Genomic DNA, 22,336 nt, shown 5'->3' with positions numbered 1-22,336 from the left:
AGGTGGAAGTCACCAATAGAGCATTAGAAGGAATCTTGACTAAGGTGGTGAGAAGCAGTAGAAAAGATTGGGCAGATCACCTGGTTGAGGCCACTTGGGCTTACAACACCACTTGGAAGACCACAACCGGCTTCACACCTTATGAGCTGGTCTACGGGAAGAGAGCTTTGTTGTCAATTGAGTTTGAGTACAACACCTTGAGGATGGCAGCTCAGCTGGACCTAGATCTTAGCCATGCCCAACAAGAAAGGTTATTGCAGTTGAATGGGTTAGACGAGCATCGAATGCAGGCCCTTCTCCACTCAGAAGTGGTTCAACTTCAGAGGAAGGTATGGCATGACCATCACCTCAATGACAAGCAATTCTAGCCGGGAGATTGGGCGCTGTTGTACGATTCCAGACATAAGGATTTCAAGGGGAAGTTGAGGACAAGATGGCTGGGACCATATGCAGTGGAAAAGAGTAATGACAATGGGTCTGTTCTTATTCGGACCATTAATGAGGAAGCCATCCCCATGCTCGTCAATGGGCATCGACTAAATATCTACAGGAAACCTCTTTCGAGGCAAGAATTCATCAAAACTGTGGAAAAATCAGTGCTGGTCATAGAGAAGGGTTCTGCCTCTATTTTGGGCATACCCTGAACATCAAATGAAATAAATAAATAAATAAAGATCCTTGGGTGAAAACCTTTCTGAGGCTCCCAAGGCAGATGGTAGGGGTGAAAACCTCATTGAGGCGCCCCTGTTGTCTTTCTGAAAATTTTTGAATAAAAAAAAGACCCTTGGGTGAAAACCTCTCTGAGGCGCTCAAGGCAGATGGTAGGGGTGAAAACCTCACTGAGGCGCCCCTGCTGTCTCTCAATATATATATATATATATATATATATATATATAAAATAAGAAAAATAAGAAAGGAAAAAAAACAAGCAAAGAAAAAGAAGACAGAAAAGAAGGAAGCAGAAACAGGAAACCAGGCTCAAGATTTGACAATTCATGCAGGTTGCAGGTATTCCATGCAGAAAAGGAGGTCTCTCAACTCAAGGACAAGGGTCCCTACTATGCTACCAGGTGACCTCACCAGCACTCCCTCCAGAAACACTCATCTCTTCCAAGGTCTGGGCACGAGTTGGTCACAGTTTAGCCTCTACAGGAAGCTACAGGAAGTTCTGTATTTCTATAGGAAACTTCCCGTAGAATCTTTGGACGACCCAGGACCGACTGTGTGGAAGAATTTGATGCCCGAAGTCCAATAAGGAGGCATGCAACCAACGCTTTTCTCCATCACCCACTGCTGTTGCCTCCTTCTACCACCCCTGCTGCCATGCAATGGAAATCCCTGCATAGTCAAATCAGAACGTTGTCCACTCTCAGAAGAAACAATTTTCAAATGGAATAAAGTATGAAAAGGCCCCATGCACTACTTATCAAAGCCATCCGAGGACCCTGAGACCGTGACCGTGATTCCACCGTTTTGGCATGCACCCTAGGAGGAGAAACGGCTACAAGATATCCTACAGGAATCCTGTAGCAGTTGATCCGGCTAGAGCATACACCATGAAGGCACCTGCAACTCATAAAGCTGGCACATGCACCATCCGCAGCCAGACAACCGGTCTCGTAACCAGCAGCAGTCGGCATGAAGGAGCTCCCGTGCCTGTGCGTGAAGCAGCAACAAGCGGATCCATCACCCTCGTGCTGAAGCATAAAAAAACGTCGCGACCGCACAGGTAAGTGCCTCACCCTGTTTCGTTAAATTACATGAAAAATGCTCTAAAATGTGTGAGAATATGAAAATGAACGGGTTGAGCAAGTCGGGTATCCATTCAACTGGCCACCAAGACCAGTCCGATGGTCTCGTCCGATCCGGAAAGCATTGGTTTTGTCAAACAAGACAGGAAATGGACATGTGGGAAGCGTCCAGTCGGAGAAGCAGCGATCTAACAGAAAATGGCAGTGGTAGATATGCAAAGAATGATTCGACGGTCAGGCAGACTTACGGTGGAATGATAGCAGGTGACGTCGTCCGACGGGCTGGCGAGGACAGCTCACCCCCGCGCCATGAGTTCCACAGGGATTCAAATCCACCGGCTAGATCGCGTATGGCACTCCACTCATTCATCCTCAACTGCTTTGCAGTCGAGTAAGTGTCCAAAATTCCCGGAAGATTGTTACTCCGAGTCCTCAGCTTGTTCAAACGTCTGGTGACTGCACAGAAGGCCCAGAACCACTGACGCACTCTCCAGAACCCGTGCACGACTTCTACAGGAAGCTGCGCTATAGGAAGCTCACCGCTACAGAGGGAATAAACTGTTCACGTCAAAGGTGGCAAGTTGGGACGAGGTAAGCCTGAACACAGTCCTCCCATGCAATTGGTTCGAAGGGTGGTGAAGTCGACGTCCTAAAAGGGTAGAATTACAGTCTGTGCATGAATTTGCAAGCGTCGTCTTACTTCTGCATGAGAATTGTCATCGTAGTGTGTATGCGGGGTTTTTCTATAGGGTTTGGTTCATAATTGAGCCACTGTTAAGGATCACCTGTAGACAGTCGCGAATTTGCAAATTGTGTGCATGCCAGAGGCGTAATCTCGCGCTCTGTCTAAGGAAATCCCAAAGGCCCATCTTTTTATACGCGCCAGCCAGCTTCGGCTAACACAGCAAGCTTCCACCATGCCGGGTGGGTTCATCAGGAAAGAGCCGACAGACTCAAAGAAGCTACGGGAAAACCCTGAGGTGGTGGACCTGTTTTTTCGTGCACGATGGATGTCATTCTGCGACAAGCTTCAAGGTTACGATGACGAGGTGGCAGAAAAATTCCTGCGAGATTTGAAGCCAAAATCAAAAACGTTGTCCATTGTCAATTTCAGAGGTTTGAACCTCAGACTCACCCCACAGTTCATCAGCCGAGTCACTGATCTCCCGATGGGGGTACCTTAGGATAAGGAGGAAAGAAAATTGGGCCAGAAGGCTAAGAAGGAGTTCTTTCTGCCGGAGGAGCAATTCTCAGAGGACAAGAATGGAGTTCGAAGAGCTAGCCTACAGCCACTCTGGAGTGAGTTCAGCCTCCAAATTATGAAGTATATCATGTGCGAGGGGCGATTCAGCATCGTGTATGGATACCATTTCCAGCTGCTCACAGAACTTAGGCACCAAATGGACCTACCCTCAGAAAACAAGTTAAGTATTCCTTACTTCCTCCTGCAGTCCATGACTGAATGTGCCACCAAGGTACGAGAGGGAACACCAGACCAAGTAGCCCATCATGGGCTCATTAAGCTCCTCGTGGAGGATGCACTCCACACATACACCGTCCCTATCTCATGGGAAGCCTTTCGAAACTTGACTAAGGATGGTGACATCAAAATGTTGGCTGAGGAGCTCACCTCCTCTAGCAGCGAGGAGAAGGAACCAATTCAAATAGAGGAGAAAGGAAAAGGCCAAGAAACCATGGCCAAAGCACCAAAGAAAGAGCCAAAGGGGAAACAAGAGAAACACCAGGCTGCCAAAACAGAGGATGACAAACCCACATTAACACCCAGGGAGAAAAGGTTACAGAGCAGGGTGGAAAGGACTGAACAAGTCCACGGCAGTGAAGGCACCTCTAAGGCAGCCTCAGAAAAGTCAAAATACAAAGCACCCTCAACCAAGCAGGCTAAAACGGTGCCACCTGTTTCTACAGGAAAATAAAAAACGGCTTCTACAGGAAGCCAGAAATCAGCCGCTACAGGGCTTTCTACAGGAAGTCCTGAGAAAGGAAAACAGAAGGGGAAGACAGCCAAAATCCTTGCTAGGGAGGCAGCAGCTGTGCTGGCCACCCTTAGTACCCCTCCCAAGCTGAAGGAAAAACGAAAGAGGGAGATCCCTCTGTATTTCAAAGCAAGGAGAAGTGTGAGAATCAAAACAGGTAGGCCCTAACCTCCATCCAGCAACCCAATTACCATAGAAGACACCCCTACCTCGCCAAGGGAGAGGTCCCCCTCAAAAATATCAGTCACTTATGAGCGGGGGAGCCCAAAGACAACTGCCTGGAAGGAGAGAATGGATAGGTTGGCTTCAAAAACCCCGCTACAGGATGCTGAGGCCGTTCTACAGGAAACGTTGGCCAGGCTCAAGGAGACCGAAAGAATGGAGGGAGAGGCAGCCACATCACCACCAAGGGAAGACGGAGGAGAGCCACGGAGGGAGGAAGAGGTAGAGCACATTCCAGAACCTAGTCCCCAGCCAAGCTTGAGCTCGTATTATAACTTTTTGGAGGCTGGAAAAATTATACCACAGAAATTCACAGTGCCGCTTTTCTTTGCATTGGAGGAATAAAGAGTGAGAACCCACACGTGGATGAGGATAGATAAATCTAAAGGAGTAGTAGATACAGGCCCCTTGGAGGAACAACTCAAGGAGGCACGAAGATAATTAGCTATGTCTAAACACGTGGCTGCCAGCGGGTATTCCTACAGGAAGAGAATGAGAAACTCAAACTGCAGCTACAGGAACAGAGGAAAGAATGGGGCACAGCATCAGAGGACACTATAGCAGAACCTCAAGGCAAGGAAGGACTGCAAGGTGGTCTTGGGGAGCTAACCTAGCATCTACAGGAAAGGGAATTGCAAGCACAAATTGAGATACAAGCTCTCAAACAGCAGTTGCAACAAAAAGAGGCACAACTGGCCTACATGGCCAGTTGGGCCATGGATGCTCTACAATGTAGACAACCGGCCAAATCTTATGGCCTATACCTACGGGACCAATGGCTGCAATTCCAAATTAATGCATTGGCACAGAGGGGTATCTCCCAAATCCAAGACCCCCAGCAGTTCACAGATTTATGCAATAGCAGTTCAATAGAGGACAAGGCCAAGCTATCGGAGTTCTATCTCCATAATTTGGCACTTCCTAATGTGACTTCATGGGATCCCAACACAGTCGTGGGAGATATGCAGTTGATGGCATTTGCCTCATGGTTGAACCATGAAGAAAAGAGAGCAGTAGAGGTCAAAGAGGTCATGAACCGAGAGTTACATGAACCACTGCTGATTAGAGCAGAGCCAGGGGACCCCACTGCATTGATATCAGCCCACCAACACTTAGCAACCGACTCTCAGGCTTTATTGAAATACATGGATCAGCAGGCTCAAGCCATAGCACATTTCGAGGATATGGAGCGATTATTAGGGGACAATTGTGTTCATGCTTGCACCCGCCGGTGGAACACCTTGTCCCACAGCCTCAAAATCAGGGAATATCACACTCCAACTCGAATGAGGGAAGCTCTAGTATGGGTGCCCCTCTACAAGAAGTCCATACAGAACCTCCAAGCCAGCTGGATTGGCCTCAAGCTAAGCCCACCTTTGCTTTTGGGATTGATGGAAGGCAACACAGAGAAAGAAGAGCATAAGCAGTGGGAAGAGGTGGAAAGGAAGGCTGGGTTCCATGGCAGTGAGGAGGATACTACTTCAAAAGCCTGGGATGTGAGAGTGGCAGTGAAAGCGATGAAGGACGAGGAGCTGGATTAGTTGCTTAGGGATGAGCAATCATTTTAGCAGGGGGGTGACGATGAGCCCCAAATTTGGTAACATTTTGGGCTCATTTGGCCTAACTACCTTTGCTCAATCCTTCATTTTTCATTACTTATGCATCATCTTTTAGTATGTTTATGTCATTTGTACGAATAAGGGTAGTCACTATTCCTAGGTGGCTAACACGTGCTCATTTCAGGATTTTTTGACACATGGTGGAGCAAAACCGAGCTGACAAGGGCTAGGAGACAACCAAGCTTGGGTTGAGGATTCGTAGGGGGGGTTGTCTATGGCATTAAATAGCCTCCCTCGGGATCTTCACCCCCAACTCCGAGCTCGAAATGCCACCAAAACCGGATCTAGAAGGCAGCCAAATAGATTTTGTGGAAGCAGCTGTTAACTCCTAGTTTGGTCAGCCAAGTCCCATGGATTTAGGAGGCCAGCTTGGGCCTCGTGGTGTATAAATGATAAGGCTTCAGCCTTCAAAAAGGACTTTTTGAAAAACTTTTGCACATTCTGCACTACAAGCTGCCAGCTCTGCTTTGTTCTTTTGTAGCCATTGTTGGCATGACTCTTGACTTATGATCATTATTTTTTAATGGGAAGCAGTCAGATTTGATTTCAGCTCTGAGTTTCTAGAGTAGCCATAGCTCTTGGGGTTGGGCCCAACCTGAGAGCCTAGGGCCTCCTTCTTTGTATTGATATCTTTCCTTTCAGCATTATGATTTTCCTTGTATGCATTTGAAACACAGTTTGTTGAGTTAGATTTCGTTGTGTGGTTAAGTAAGTCATTGTTGAAAAATAGAGTTGCTTTAGATGTCTAGAATAGAGTAATGAGATAAGAATTTATAAGAGTCCCAGAAAAGGGTTGCCTGCACTCTCATTTTCACCTCTTTCTAGGGGTTGGAATTGCAGACAGTGCTACCCAACAAAAACACTAGTTTGCTTACTCATGCAATCTTTGGTGCAATGTTTTCATTTGTAAGAGTTATCCATGTGTTCAGACCTCTTGGAATGTTTCTTTACTTAAGTGTTGTACATGGTTCTCTTTCGGAATAAGCTGTTGTTCATTGGTTTCATTAATAGTTAGGATAGATTAGTTAATATTTTGATTGGGTGCAGGACGTGGTTGATTTGGTTAAGTATACACTGTGTGGTGCATCTCCATCACTCTCTCGTCCATCTAAGCTTCATCCAGGCCAACTGCTCCATCTCCAAATTAGATCCCTCGTCTCACAACTACTCTTTTGCCCACATCACCCTACCTTCTTGCCCTTCCGTTGCCTCCGCCCTCTTTAAGACAAGCTAGCTTTCCACACCCTCTTATCACTTCATCCCTCTGTCACTAAGTCATTTCAGACCCCTATCCTACCCCCCTATCCATCCATGCATCCTCTTTCACTCACCCATCATCCAAAATCCACTCGTAGAACATCCTGTAGAAATCTCTGAACATCCTGTAGAAATTCTGAAACATCCTGTAGAACCCCTGCAGACTTCCTGTAGAAGCTCACAAATGAGGTTCCTTGGTGGCCAAATGTTGTGAAACTCTCTGGAAGGGTGTTAGGGACTCCTTATACCCCCTCTGAACCTTCCCAACCTTTTCCAAGCCTTTTTCCTCCTTGATCCACCTCTGCACAGTCAAAAATAGTTAAAAGCACATGCATGATAATCCCAACAACTTAATCAAAAATACAAAAAGACATTTTCTTCAGATAGAGGTAGTCTAGACACATGTATTTTACCCTCATAGAAGTAATGGCATCCCTTTCAGTAATTTGCATGCTCTCCTTTGCGTCAGTAGGACTAGCTGGTAGAATTAGGGTTTGCTAGGGTTTGCGTTTCTTTTTGGCTTTCAGTTTCTTGTTGCAATTAGATTAGCTTCCTTCGAGTTAGCTTTCATCCATCAATTAAAAAGCTTCTTCTAAGAACTCATAGAAGTTGGCTTAAGCTCCTAGTGGACTTGTGCCAGCTGACCAAGTGACAGCTGCGGCAAGAGCTAGTACTTGTGCATACAGCACCGTCGCTTCCAAGTTTGTTACGAACTACCGGGTTGATAAAATTAAAGAAGGGAGTCCCAGGAGTTGTAGCATTATTGCTACAATACTGGAGCCCACCAGATCCTGCATAGACACGATAATGATCCCATTGTTAAGGGGGCAACCTCCAGCAGATCAGAGCTCGATTAAAATATAAGACTCGATGATATTTCCCTTCTGACCACGACTATTTATAGCTAAATGACCTTTAACAACCTAACGACTAGTGGTCCTTTACATAACATGGGATAACCACTTTATTTATTAATTATGGCCCATTTGCAACTAACTGTGGTCCCTTTCTTAAATGTAGGTCAACCACTTGGAATTATTAATACATGCTTATTAACTTTTTAACTAGCTATGACTATGACTCAAACCCATTTGGTTTATTACATAAATAAAGTGGTTAGGGTTAGACACTAACGTGCCCTCCCCCATCAAAAGCAACCTTGTCCTCAAGGCTAAAGCTGTAGAAATTACTGAAGAATAGTGGTTGGTTCCAAGGTCGCATCTTCTGGAGAGGCATCTTTCCACTTGACGAGGACTTCTTTGATTGTGCGGATGCACATATGTCTTTCATAAGTGTCGAGGAACTGTTCTGGTTGGAGCCAGAGTGAACCTTCCTCATCCAATTCGGGTAGACTGGTTTGAATTCTGCAATTGTTCCCCACCACTTTCTTGACGCATGATACATGAAAGACTAGATGGATTTTTGAAGTTGGTGGCAAGGCCAACTTGTATGCTATTGCTCCAATGCGCTGAAGTATTTGATAAGGTCCATAGAATTTTGGAGCTAATTCTTGGTAGTCGTTTTCTTTGAGCAATGTTTTCTTATATGGTTGCAGTCGCAGGAATACCTGATCCCCTTCTTGAAATGTGCACTCTAAACGATGTGGTCTACCTATTGCTTCATTCAATTCTGAGCTTGATGGAGATTATTTTTTAGATGAGCTAGCATGGTGACATGGTTCTATAGGATTTGATCAACTGCTTTCACCTTAGAGCACCCAGGGATATAAGAAATAGATGAAGGTGGAAGTTGGCCATGCACTGCTTCATATGGAGTCATCTTGGTCGCTTCATGATAGTTAGTATTATACCACCATTTAGCTAAAGGTAGCCACTGTACCCATTGATGTTGCTTTTATGAAGTGAAGCATATTAGGTATGTCTCTAAACATTTGTTGAATGCTTCAGTTTGACCATCGGTTTGGGGATGATATGTAGTACTTAGTTGGAGTTGGGTGCCCTGTAGCTTGAAAATTTCTTGCCAAAATTTGATGGTTAAAGTTGGGTCATGATAAGACACAATGGAAGTTGGCATGCCATGCAGTTTGAAGATCTTGTCTATGAAAGCTTGAGCCACCAAAGTGGGGGTAAATGGGTGGGGTAGAGTGCAAAAATGAGAATATCTAGAAAGTCTATCCACAACCACCATGATGACTAATTTGTTTCCCAACTTTGGAAAACCAGTAATGAAATCCATGGAAACATTTGTCCAAACAGAGGCAGGGAGTGGAAATGGCTGTAAGCTGCCTGGTAGCCTGACGATTTCTCCTTTGTGGCATTGACAAGCATCACACTCAGCTACAAAAGTAGGGATGTCATTTTTCATGCCCATCCAAAAGAAAGAACGACGAGTGCGAGCATAAGTCTTTTGAAAGCCTGCATGCCCTACAATGGGAGATGAGTGCAACTCTACCAAAATGTGAGTTTTGAGGGTGGATGTCGATGATATAACTACTTGATCCTTGTAGCGAAGAATCTCATCCTTCCAAGAGTAGCCGACTGAGGAATTAGGATTTATTCTCAAGTTATTAACAAGTTGGGAGAGAGAGGGGTGTGAAAACCATTCCTTGTGGGCTTCTTCAATCCAATCTTGTATGGGAAGAGATATTGAGAGCAAGGTGCTTTCATCCTCAAATTTGTGCAATAAAGCATCCGCTACTACATTTTCATGCCCTTTCTTGTAAATTATCTCATAATCATATCCAAAAATTTTGGCTAGCCATTTATTTAGTTGTGGAGAGGAGAGATGTTGCTCCAAAAAATATTTGAGGCTTTGATGGTCTGTGCGGATTTGGAAACATCACCCCAATAAGTATGGTCGCTAGGTATCTATTGCATGTAAGATGGCCATCATTTCTTTCTAATAGGTAGATTGACCCATATCTTTCCCACTCTTTTGTGGGATGGTTAAAGCCAAGGGTCAACCTTCCTGCATTAAGACAACATCAATACTAGTACCTAAAGCATCACATTAAATCACAAAAGATTTGGTGAAGTCTGGTAGTGCCAATACAGGAGTGGAACACATGGCCTATTTGAGAGCCACAAATTCCTGTTGTGCTGCATCAGTCCAGAGGAATGAATTTTTCTTAAGAAGTTTAGTGACAGGTTTAGCAATGCGACCATAATTGTGGACAAATTTGTGATAGTATCCATTGAGAGCCAAGAATCCCCTCAGACTCTTCAAGGTTTTTGGTTGGGGCTAATCTTGCATTTCCTGTATCATTTTAAGATCAACCTCGACACCTTCACGACTCACAATGTGTCCCACACTCGACTTATTCCATGCCAAAAGAGCACTTGGACAATTTGACAAATAATTTGTGATTCCAGAGAAGTTGCAAGATCAGGTCTACATGCTGAAGATTTTTTTCCCAGTTTAGGTTGTAGATGATATTGTCATCAAAGAAAATGAGGACAAATTTTTGGAGATATTGTTTCAACAGGTGATTCATGAGGCTTTGAAAATTAGATGGAGCATTACAAAGACCAAATGGCATGACCAAGAATTCGTAATGACCTTCATGAGTTCAGAAAGAAGTCTTGGGAATGTCTTCTTCTTTCATGCGTATTTGGTCATAACCAGAGTGAAGATCTAGCTTGGTAAAGAATTGAGCATCATATAGTTCATCAAGTAGATCATCAACAACCAGAATAGGGAATTTGTCTTTCACAATGATCTTGTTGAGGGCCCGAAATTCTGGACACATGTGCCATTCTCCATCTTTCTTTAGCACCATGACCACTCATGATGAATAAGGAATTATGCTAGGATGAATAACTCCTACTTTAAGGAGTTCCTTGATGATTTTTCAATTTCATTCTTTTGGACGAAAGGATATTGATATGGGTACACAATAGGCAGCTGGGCCCCCGAGACCAAAGGGATGCTATGATCATGTTCACCTCTAGAGGGTGGAATCTCTTTAGGTTTGTCAAATACCTGCTGGTGGCAGTCTAAGTCCTGTTGCATCTCAAGATGAATATGAAGAGTAGTGGATTCGATGGCCTAGATGGCATTAAACTGGGCGATGACTCCATGATGGCCTTTTTTCAACAAATTTTCCATTCGAAGTGAGCTGATGATAGTAGGAGCACCTGCCTAGAGTCGACATAGTGTATGAATGTGGTCATTCTACTTAAAGCTCATATATAACTCCTGGAAATCTATTGTTATTGGGCCTAGTGTGTGAAGCCATTCGGCACCCAAGGCAATGTCACAACCACCCATATTAATCGCAAACATGTGGGTATTTAGGTGGTAGTTTCCCATCTGAAGTTTAATATTTTTGCAGTGGCCTTCACATTTCATTGTCCCCCCATCAACAATAAGGAATTGGAAATTAGAGATTTCCCTTACAAAACAATGAACAACTTTGGCGACTTGCTTATGGATAAAATTATGTGTGCTTCCACTTTCAATTAATACCACTATGGGGCGATGTTTAAAAAATCCTATGATCTTGAGAGTTTGGGGTGCAGAAATACCCATCAAAGCATGTAGCAATATAAATAGTTCATCTGGAATAGCTTTGAGATCATTGTCATGTTGGGTTTCCTTAGCTTCGTCCTCTAGCCCCTCAAGGGGTGGGGCTTCCTCAGACGAGTTATGATCAGTAACATCAATTTAAAATAATTTGGGTTCCTTGCATTTATGCCTCGGGGAGTATTTGTCATCACAATAGTAGCACAATCCTTGTTTTCATCGTTCCACCATTTCTGCGGGAGACACCTTTTGAACCTTAAGTGTTTGGGTAGGGCCTTGAGCCTGGGCCATGACTTGAGCTCTGGTTTCTACCATACATAGATCTCTATCACTTGACGTCACTTCGAAAAAATTTAGGATCGCCAGAAAATTGAACCTGACAAGCGAATGGTACCACTACAATCAAGTCGTCGTCGTGAATCTTGTGGGCTAAGTCTCTTGTAAGCGTCCTATGAAAATCGGTCCCAAACTATAGCAACAACAAGACTTACTATGAAGAGAGTCAGATCTGGCTATGAAACACCAACTGCTGAATATGATGTGCAATGTGGTGGAAAAACCCAACTGTTGTATCTAATTGGTGTGGATGTGATAGAACCCCAACTGCTAGATCTGAATTATATTGTGGTGATAGAACCGCAACTGTTGGATCTGATCTGGAAGATAAGATAATGGGAAATATTCAAAGAGTAGAGGGAACTATGGTCACAAAGGAGTGTCAGGTGCTATAGATCGCAATATAGATAAGGGTCGAACAATAGTACTCGGCCCAATCTTTCAAGGCACTAACTAAGGAGGACCAACCATACCCTTAGCCGTACTACCTAACTACTCTATCATACGCACGAGTAATCTCCCCGAGTGTTGTTCTCAATGTACTGTAGCAGGAAGATGGCCAATGACTTATCTAAAGCGAGGTTTTAGGTTATCCTAGGGGGCTTTCGATATAACCAAAGGGTATGTGGAAGTGCAGTCCATGCGTAGTTGTGTCTAATGCGCTACTACTCAAAGGGGTACCCACATCGGTTACAAGGGAGGCCAAAAAGTGTGGCCATATCTTGTATTTCATTCGTGCATGCCTCCCCAAATCCACTGGTTTATGCACTCAACGACAAATCCCGTGGTTTAAAGACGTTGGAACATGTCTCTAGCCTAAGAAAAAAATTCTGCAAAAATGGAGGTACCGTCGGCCCTGGAAAGTGCTCTGATACCACTTGTTATGCTATTGACCTACGAGAAATTCCATAATACCAAATATGCGAAGAAATAAAACCAGGAACACAGAATAAAATGAGAAAACAACAAGTATTTTATTATTCAGAGATGAATGCAATGTTCACTTGCCTCTTCAATGGGGAAACCTCCAATAGAGCAGAGCTCGATTACAAAATAAGACTAGATGATCTTTCCCTTCTAACTATGACTATTTATAGCTAAATGACCTTCAACAACTTAACAACTAGTGGTCCTTTGCATAACATGGGTTAGCCACTGTATTTATTAATTATGGCCCATTTGCAACTAACTGTGGTCCCTTTCTAAAACGCAAGTCAACCACTTACAATTATTAATATGGGCTTATTGACTCTTTAACTAAATATGACTATGTCTTGACCCCATTGGATTTGTTACATAAATAAATGGGTTAGGGTTGGACCCTAACAATGGACGAGGGCATAAAATTTTGTAAGGGGCCAAATTTATCATGAGTTGGATATCACCCGGTGGGTCCTACATTATATTTATGAGGGATCAGATATGTGGTTAGTCCAGGTATGTCGTTGGTTTGAATATCCTTTCCACATGCGATTTGTATCTAGGGCCAAACACCTTTGTGAAGAAGTCAAACATTTGTGTATCTGGTATTTGGATGTGGATGAGTGCACAAACCTTTGTGAGGGGCTAGATTTGTGGTGATCCATATATCATTCATTGGTTCCTATTCAAAATTCATTGCACGAGGGATTGATTCGTAGATCCGAGGTTTAGGGATGAAAAGAGTTAATACAACATTGTAACACTGGATATGTTGCGAGTCAGATAAAACATGAAAGGGTTACAAAACACAAAGGGGAAAGCCCTAGTAAGGCCCAATTCCTGAGTTGATGTGGCAAGTTCCATGAGTATCTGGCAATGCCCACATGGATGGCATGTGGAAATACCATGATTATGTGGATCCATATTATGATGATGTGATGATTTCATGTGGACTACACATGGATGCCATGTGGCAACAATGTTATGACATGAACCCTGTATTATGTTGATATGATGGTTCCACGTGAGCTATTTAAGAGCCATCTGGATGCCACATGGAAATTCAATGCCGATGTGGCTTTATATAATTGGTCAAAATTAAAAGGGAATAACTTTCAATCAAGGAGATGGTTTGAGATAAAATTTATATCACTGGAAATATCTCAACAAATTGATTGCAATGATGCCATTTGTTTTCAGTTTTGTTGATGATGGATAAAAAAGGATTTTTGTAACTCCTTCTTCATAACAAACCTTTGAGATTAGGTCAAATTAATATGAACACCTTCCATAGGCCAAGATAGTACAAGGGGGTGGAATGGATTGTTAGAGAGACAAAAGAATGCACTTTTCACCACTATTTGTAGGAATATGGAAAACCCTATGCTTGAATAAGGTATCACACAAGTTAGCTGAAACTAAAAAAATATGAAATAATTATAATGGAAGTAATGTTAAAGGAGAAACCAAATGAAAATTATCACAAGAGTTAGAACCAATATTGAGACAACAAACTAGGTAGGGATTGTCAATGACACCTTATGGAATTTGCAATAATTGATGGAATTACTATAATTATTGATAGGAAAACATGATAATTATGTTGAAAATAGTAACAAGAAATGATAAAAATAGAATCCAGAATATTCCAATTTTAATTTTTCCTTGAATTAAAATTGTTAATTAAAATCAAATTTAGTCTCACCAGGAAATAATTAATTAATTCATTATGGATTAATTAGTTCAATAAATTCAAGTTAGAAGTCTTTCTGAAGTCATGCAAGAGTTATCCCTTAAATTAAGGAGATTATCCCTTAATTAAAGAGATAAGATTGAGTTATATTTGAGTTGTAATTAGTTAGATCAGTTTACTGAGTTAAGTCTAGTTAAATTAGTTCCAAATTATTTGAGGAACTAATTGTGAGTTATCATTCAGTTGATTCATGCATGCACTCAACTAGTGTACTCCAGATAACTGAATATTCCCTCATCAGAGAATCATGCATGTCTATTATGAGAAAGACCTAGTTGAACTAAATGTCAAGGACAATGTACTATCAGTTGCATGTTTTCTCCTATAAAGGAAACTCATGCATGCAGTCAAGGGAAGGTTCCTTGAGGATTGCTCAGTTCTCACAAGGTGTGAGATCAATGTGAGAGATCATTGTTCCACTTGGTAACAGGAGGATCACCCAGGAGAAACAGCGCAAGGAAATAGGAGCTTGGAGGGCAGAGCAGAAGGCTTGTGAGAAGCCAAGTTTGCCTATGAGCATCCAAGAGGATTGTACTGAGACCTAGATAGTTGTGAGAGCTAAGGATTTGTATAATTATGATGTATTTCCACCTTGTATGATAATACAGATAGTGGTGTTTTTAGCTGAGGCTTTCCCTTGAGTATTTTCTATGTTTCATGTGCATTGATTCTTCTTCTTCTGGTTATATATGCCCAGCTCGATCTTTCTCATTCTTTAAGCTTTTTCAAATTGATAGTAGAAGTAGTGTTGGGTGTGGAGCCTAATTATCTTCTGTATTCAAAGGTCTCAGCTGGATGTATACCCTAGGAATACTGTACACCCCTCCATGCGGGGGGGTGCGGGGGGGACTTTTCCCCCCACGAGGGTTCGGGGGGGCCGATCCACCCCAGCTAGGGGTTCTGGAGGCCAGCAATCCCCCAACGAGGGTTCGGGGGTAGTGCCCCTGAAGCTAAAAATAGATGTAAAATTGCCTTGTAAAAGTCTAGTAATTTCTAGTCAATCTGGGTCGTTCATTAGGCATATGATCTGACTGTAGAAGTTGTGTTTAGTTTAGGGTTTTTTGCCTTAGAAGGAAACCCCCACTATATATGAGGTAATTGTATTGCGTCTATGCATCTCTGTATTCTGAGTGAGGAAGAGAGAGGAGATTGAGAGCGAAGAGAGTGTTACAGCGGATCTGTTGTAGGTTGTATCTCTTCAGTTTGCTAGATAATATAAAAGGAAGGACTGGTTGTTTCTCCGTGGACGTAGCCCAAACTGGGTGAACCATGTATATCTATGTCTCTCTTGTTTTGTGCATTTTCTGTGTTTATATTTCTGCAATATTTTATGTGTTCCATTGCTCTGTAATATATATTTTTCTAACAAGTAGATTATAGTATTTTGCTTTGGTTATATTGCATTATCAGGTTAATCTATAGTCAGATTTTCTACATAGGCCTCAGAGCGAGATTTGTAGAGAATTTTCATAATTTCTACATGGTATCAAAGCCAAGTTTATCAGAGCCAAGCTTAACGGAGCTGTGAACTATATACAGAGAAGAGAAAAGTTTGAACTTCGGGGTTGCAAGTGCAAATCGAATTCATCTCATACTTCAAGGTTGGTCAATGGTGTTCTATGGCTTGAGACTCGAGTATGCCTTGGAAGCAAGCTCGAATTACATAGCATGGAAAGATCACATGGAGGTTGTATTAGAAGACAATGACTTGAAGGATTTCATTGATCAAGAAATCCCAAAGCCAGGTTCAACTAATGCACAAGGGTTGGCTGAGTGCAAGAAGTGTGTGGCGAGGGCAAGACAGATCATCCTTGAGGGAGTTCAAGGCCATATTGTCTTGAGTCTCCATGGGAAGGATACTCCATATTCAATGTGGAAGACATTAAAGGACCTCTACCAGAACAATAGCGACCAAAGGAAATTGGTGCTCAAGGATAAGCTTCGAAGAATCAAGAAGGAGAACAACGATACTATTTCCACATATCTGAACAAGCTCACCACTTGCAGAGATGAGCTTGGAAGTGTGGGAATAGCTACTTGTCGATGATGATATGGTGAGCCTTGCTCTCCTTGGCCTTCCAAAGAACTGGAATAGCTACCAGGACTCTGTGAATGGAAGGGAGAAACTACCGGATTGGGAATGACTGTGGTTGGATCTGATGCAGGAGGAGAACATGAGGCGCACTCGAGACGGTTCTTCATCCAAGGATGATGATGAAGAAAATCTGGCCTTAGCCAGTAAGGCAAGGAAATGGAATGGGAAGGATTCCCATTCCAAATCGAATTCTTCTGATGGAGGGAAGAAGGGTGACAAGTCTAAAGTGAGATGCTTTAATTGTCACGATATGGGACATTATGCGACTAATTTCTCATCGAAGAAGTCCAAGAAGGGATCCTCAGAAGGATCGAAAGGTGAGGCATTAGTCTCTCAGTTAAAAATGGACTTTACCTTCATCGCATGCATGGTGTCATCGATGATGGGTTGTGGTTGGTATCTTGACAGTGGAGCCTCATTCCACATGACCGGTGATAAAAGTTTATTCAGTGCCTTGGAGGAGAAAGACCTCAAGATGTGCATAGAGATGGGTGATGACGAAAGGTATACTATTTTAGGAGTGGGCACGGTTTCTTTTCAAAGGGAGCATGGAGCTCCTATCACCTCGACAGATGTGAAGTATGTCCATCGACTAAAGAAGAACTTGGTATCAGTTGTGATGTTGGAGGATGAAGGCTACGATGTTGTCTTCAGTAAAGGAAAGGCTTTCCTTAGACACATCACCACGAGACAGGTGAAACAGATTGGTTCACGAGTCAAGAACCTGTATGCTCTTGAGTTTCAAGATGCATGGAAAGCCTTGAAGAGCAAGGAAAATGTTAGAGACTTGGTGGTTGAGAGGGAGGTTAAGTTACCTCTCAACATGCAACCCCAGAAGAAGTCTCAGACAATTGTGGAGGAGCCACAATTGCAAAAGTGGGTAGAGGGATCACGTGCAGCCATACCTCTAGGTGTGAGGTGGGGCGATGTGAAGTGATAGCCCCATGAAGGTTGAAATTGGGCAGGGTCCATTGAGAGGTTTTATCTTATGGATCATACCTTGCTACGGGACCCCAAAGTACATAGTAGCGGGAGGAATCAGTGGGGTTGATGCAGTCAGAGATCAAAGTGATAGAGGCTAAAGCAGTCAGATACTGAAGAGCGCAAAGAAGGATTGAAAACAGTGCAGAAAGGCAGAGTTAGATGAAGCACAAAGTTTTCAGTTGATAGAGGAAATAAAAGTGAGAGACTTTGATGACAGATGCATCATACTGATTCAGGCTGGATGTTTTTTTTTTGTTTCTGAAGTTGTTGGAGCAACAATACTAGAGAGAAGTGCTGCATGCATAACATTCCAAAATTTCACGATCGGGATCGAGTTGAATTCCTTTCCTATTGAGAGGGACTGTTGAAAATAGCAACAAGAAATGATAAAAATAGAATCCAGAATATTCCAATTTTAATTTGTCCTTGAATTAAAATTGTGAATTAAAATCAAATTTAGTCTCACCAGCTACTTGGAAATAATTAATTAATTCATTATGGAATAATTAGCTGGAGAAATTCAAGTTAGAAGTCTTTCTGAAGTCATGCAAGAGTTATCCCTTAAATTAAGGAGAATATCCCTTAATTAAGGAGATAAGATTGATTTATATTTGAGTTGTAATTAGTTAGCTCAATTTATTGAGTTAAGTCTAGTTAGATTAGTTCCAAACTATTTGAGGAACTAATTGTGAGTTATTAATCAGTTGATGCATGCATGCACTCATCCAGTGTACTCTACATAACTAAAGATTCTTCATTAGAAACTCATGCATGTCTATTCTGAGAAAGACCCATTTGAACTAAATGTCAAGGGAAGTGTACTATCAGTTGCAGGTTTTCTCCTATAAAGGAAACTCATGCATGCAGTCAAGGGAAGGTTCCTTGAGGATTGCGCAGTTTTGACAGGGTGTGAGATCAATGTGAGAGATCAGTGTTCCACTTGGTGAGAGTTTTCCACTTGGTAATAGGAGGATCACCTAGGAGAAATAGCACAAGGAAATAGGAGCTTGGAGGGTAGAGGAGAAGGCTTGTGAAAAGCCAAGTTTTCCTGTGAGCATCCAAGAGGATTGTACTAAGAGCTGGATAGCTGTGAGAGCTAAGGATTTGTATAATTCTTATGTATTTCCACCTTGTATGATAATACAGATAGTGGGGTTTTTATCTGAGGTTTTCCCCTGAGTATTTTCTGTGTTTCATATGCATTGATTCTTCTTCTTCTTCAGCTCGATCTTGCTCAATCTTTAAGCTTCCGAAAATTGATAGTAGAAGTAGATTATAGTATTTTTCTTTGGTTATATTGCATTATCAGGTTAATCTACAGTCAAACTTTCTACATAGGCCTCAGAGTGAGATTTGTAGAGAATTTGTAGAATTTCTACAAATTATCTTGACGACGACAACCCCAAAAATCCTTGAGCACAAATTTCAATATTATTTGACCCTTCTTCTATCTTATATCTCCAGGTCAAAATATCGTCTTCTCACCATTCTTTATAGCCAAAGCATTTGGTCACCCAACCAAGCACCTAAAATTATCATTTCCTTTGCAAAATACCTTCAAAACTAAAATGTGTAGAGTTGGATCCAACAGTGGCATCCACAAATGAATATACAAACTTGATGCTTTGTTTTCTCTAAGGAAGTAAGGAGTATCTAGACATATGGTAGCAATTTATCTTGCTCACACTTGGCTCCAATCCCTCTATCTTAACACCAATAAACTTTAGGTTTTTCTTTTCCCATATTTTTCATATATCCATAATCTTAATTAAAAATTGGATCTTACACAAAGAAATTAACTAAAAATTTCATATAGACAAACAAAGTCTTGAAATTTGACATTCATCATTTCCTTTAAAATATAAAAAACTATAATAATTTGAGATTTTCATTTCCCTTTACAAAATTTTAGAGAATACCAATTTAAGTTTATATAAATTTATAGTGTGAAAATTATATTCAGAAAAATTAAAACCATTCATTCTTTTAAATAAAATATTTCTCTAGGTTTAAAAAAAATGAATTTCTTATTCACTAATACTAATGCTACAAATGTATATCTTCATATATTTTGTGTAATAAATATGAATTTAAGAAAGAAAAACAATTCATAGAAACATTCTTGTTTCAATAAAATGTGTAATCAAAATGAATGACACCGAAGAAATTAAATTTACATAAAAATATCTAGGACTATTTTGTGAAATTAAAAATGCTTTGCTACAAAGACCCATTTTTTTCTAGTAAATTAAAAGATACATCTTTCTAGTCAAGTAGAGATATATATATATATATATATATATATATATATATATATATATATATATATATATATATATATATATATGAGTGAGAAACTAAAAAGGTATATGTGTGTGTGTTTGCATTACAAATTACATCCTAACTCAATTTAAAATGAAAAATTAACAAGGAAATAGTAATTTCATAAAGTACTAAATCATTTTAATGAAATAATATGCTAAAAAATTCACACATTGCTAAATATGTTCTAGAATAATATGTCAAATCACAACATTGTATCATTAATTTTAAAGGATAAGAAATCTTAATTTTAAAGGATATGAAATTTTCTCATTGATGAATGGATAATGATATCTTGGAAATAAAATATGGAGATCTAAATCCAATAATAGATGGGCAATGTTAGCTTGGAAAAATGATTTTTACATTATTGAAGCAAGACTCTTTTTATTACCACATATAAGTGAGATCTTTATTTTTTTATATCAATATCTATGAATAAATGAGGTAAAAAATTGAAACTTAAATACTTGGAAACATCTTATTGAATGAAATTGGTGGTCCAAAAGAGTATTAAAAATCATTATCTTGTTGATGGTTTCAACAAAATCAATAAATAAATGAATTATATGGATAAGTACTTCCCAACACCTTCTTGAATAGAAATGTCACTATTGATCAAAAGAATTTTAGGAATTATTACTACTTTTATTGTTCTATAAGAGTTTATGAAAAATGGTACATGGTGTAGATTGGTAGGTATTCAAGACTCTAGCATTTAATAAGGACCACGAGCGTGAGGAAAATTGGAAATATGTGATAAGTGTGGAAATTTCTTGACGTGAATTGTTGAGTGAACATTAAAATGTGGATAAGTGTGTAAATTCGTTGCATGATCACAATGTCTGTGGTTGATTGACTATTCTCCTTCGCAAGTGTGGAAATTCCTTCCATGAGCACAACATGTGTGGTTGATTGACTATTCTCGTGGACAACTGTGGCAATTGCATGCAAGAGCACGACGACGCTTGTGGCTGATTAACTGTTCTCTCGAAATTTGTTGATATGACAAGTGTGGAAACTCCTTGTTGATTGTTGATTGATTACACGAGCACAACGTTCGTGGAGAAGTGTGGAAAATTCTTACATGACCACAACGTTTGTGGTTGAATGATTATTTTAGTGAGATATTTTTTTTTCCAGTGTTCGGTTTAGTCTTCATTTAATGAGAAGAAGACTCTAGAAAACCATGACTCTATCATTGTTTATTCAAGACTCTAGGGATTGGATTTCATTGTTTATTCAAAACTCTAATATTTACTAACGACCGCGAGTGATTGGAAAATTGGTAATGTGTGATAAGTGCAGAAATTTCTTGACGTGAATGGTTGATTGAGCATTCAATCGTAGATGAGGCTGGATATTCGTTGCATGATTATAATGTGGGTGGTTGATATTTTTTAGTTAAGAGTTTGTATTTTTAGATTTAAGGAAATAGGTTAATTATTTAAAAGTTAGAGGTATTACTAACTAGTTATTTTAAATAGTATTGATTTTTTTTAATAATAATAATAAATTAACCTGCATACATTAAAAAATAGAGTTGTTTAATGAGGTGGAGGAATTGTCTGGACAGCCAAAAGTGGCCGGAATCCAGGCAAAAATTTCAAAAATTCTTGTACAGCCAGTGTTTGAATATTATTTTTATGGTGAAAATGGATTCAGCAGCATCAAAAACATCTAAGACACCTAAAATTTTGAAGTTTAACAACTATACGTTGGATTTTACAAAAATCCTTGCCTGATTTTCTCTAAATATGACAGGAATTTCCATAACTTTCCGGGCAACTCCTACCTCCTTAGACTAACCCTCAAAAAATAATGACTAAAAATAATTGTCAAACTACTATCATTATCATTATCATTATTCAATATCATCATTATCATAATACCATCATGATCATTATTCGAGACTCTAATATTTACTAAGGACCACGAGTGTGAGGAAAATTGGTAATATGTGATCAGTGTGAAATTTCTTGACGTGAATGGTTGATTGAACCTTCAATCGTGGATAAGTATGGAAATTCGTTGCATGATCACAACGTCTGTGGTTGATTGACTATTTTCCTTCGCAAGTGTGGAAATTCCTTCGATTAGCACAAATTGACTATTCTCGTGGACAACTGTGGCGATTGCTTGCATGAGCACGACGCCAATGGTTGATTGAATATTCAATCGTAGAGACGTGTGGAAATTCCTTACATGACCACAACGTCTGTGGTTGATTGATTACATGACCACAACGTTTGTGGTTGATTGATTATTTGAGTGATCTTTTTTTCCACTGTTCGGTTTAGTCTTCATTTAATCAGAAGAAGACTCTTGAAAACCATGGCTCTACTTCCCTTCTGTTCGAACCATTAATTGGAGAAGAGAAAAATGGTGGGAATGATTATATCATTTATGAAAAAGAGGGATTGGACTTCATTGTTTGTTATAGACTATAGTATTTAGTAACGACCACGAGTGCGAGGAAAATTGGTAATATGTGATAAGTGCGGACATTTCTTGACGTGAGTGGTTGATTGAATATTCAAACGTCGATGAGTCTGGATATTCGCAACGCCTGTGGTTGATCGACTATTCTCGTTCCC

The sequence above is a fragment of the Pinus tabuliformis genome, chromosome 4_1 (assembly GCF_031772625.1).
Source record: "Pinus tabuliformis cultivar Carrire ecotype Pingquan chromosome 4_1, CPIR1, whole genome shotgun sequence".
NCBI classification, from domain to species: domain Eukaryota; kingdom Viridiplantae; phylum Streptophyta; class Pinopsida; order Pinales; family Pinaceae; genus Pinus; species Pinus tabuliformis.
This window is presented reverse-complemented; position numbering follows the sequence as displayed.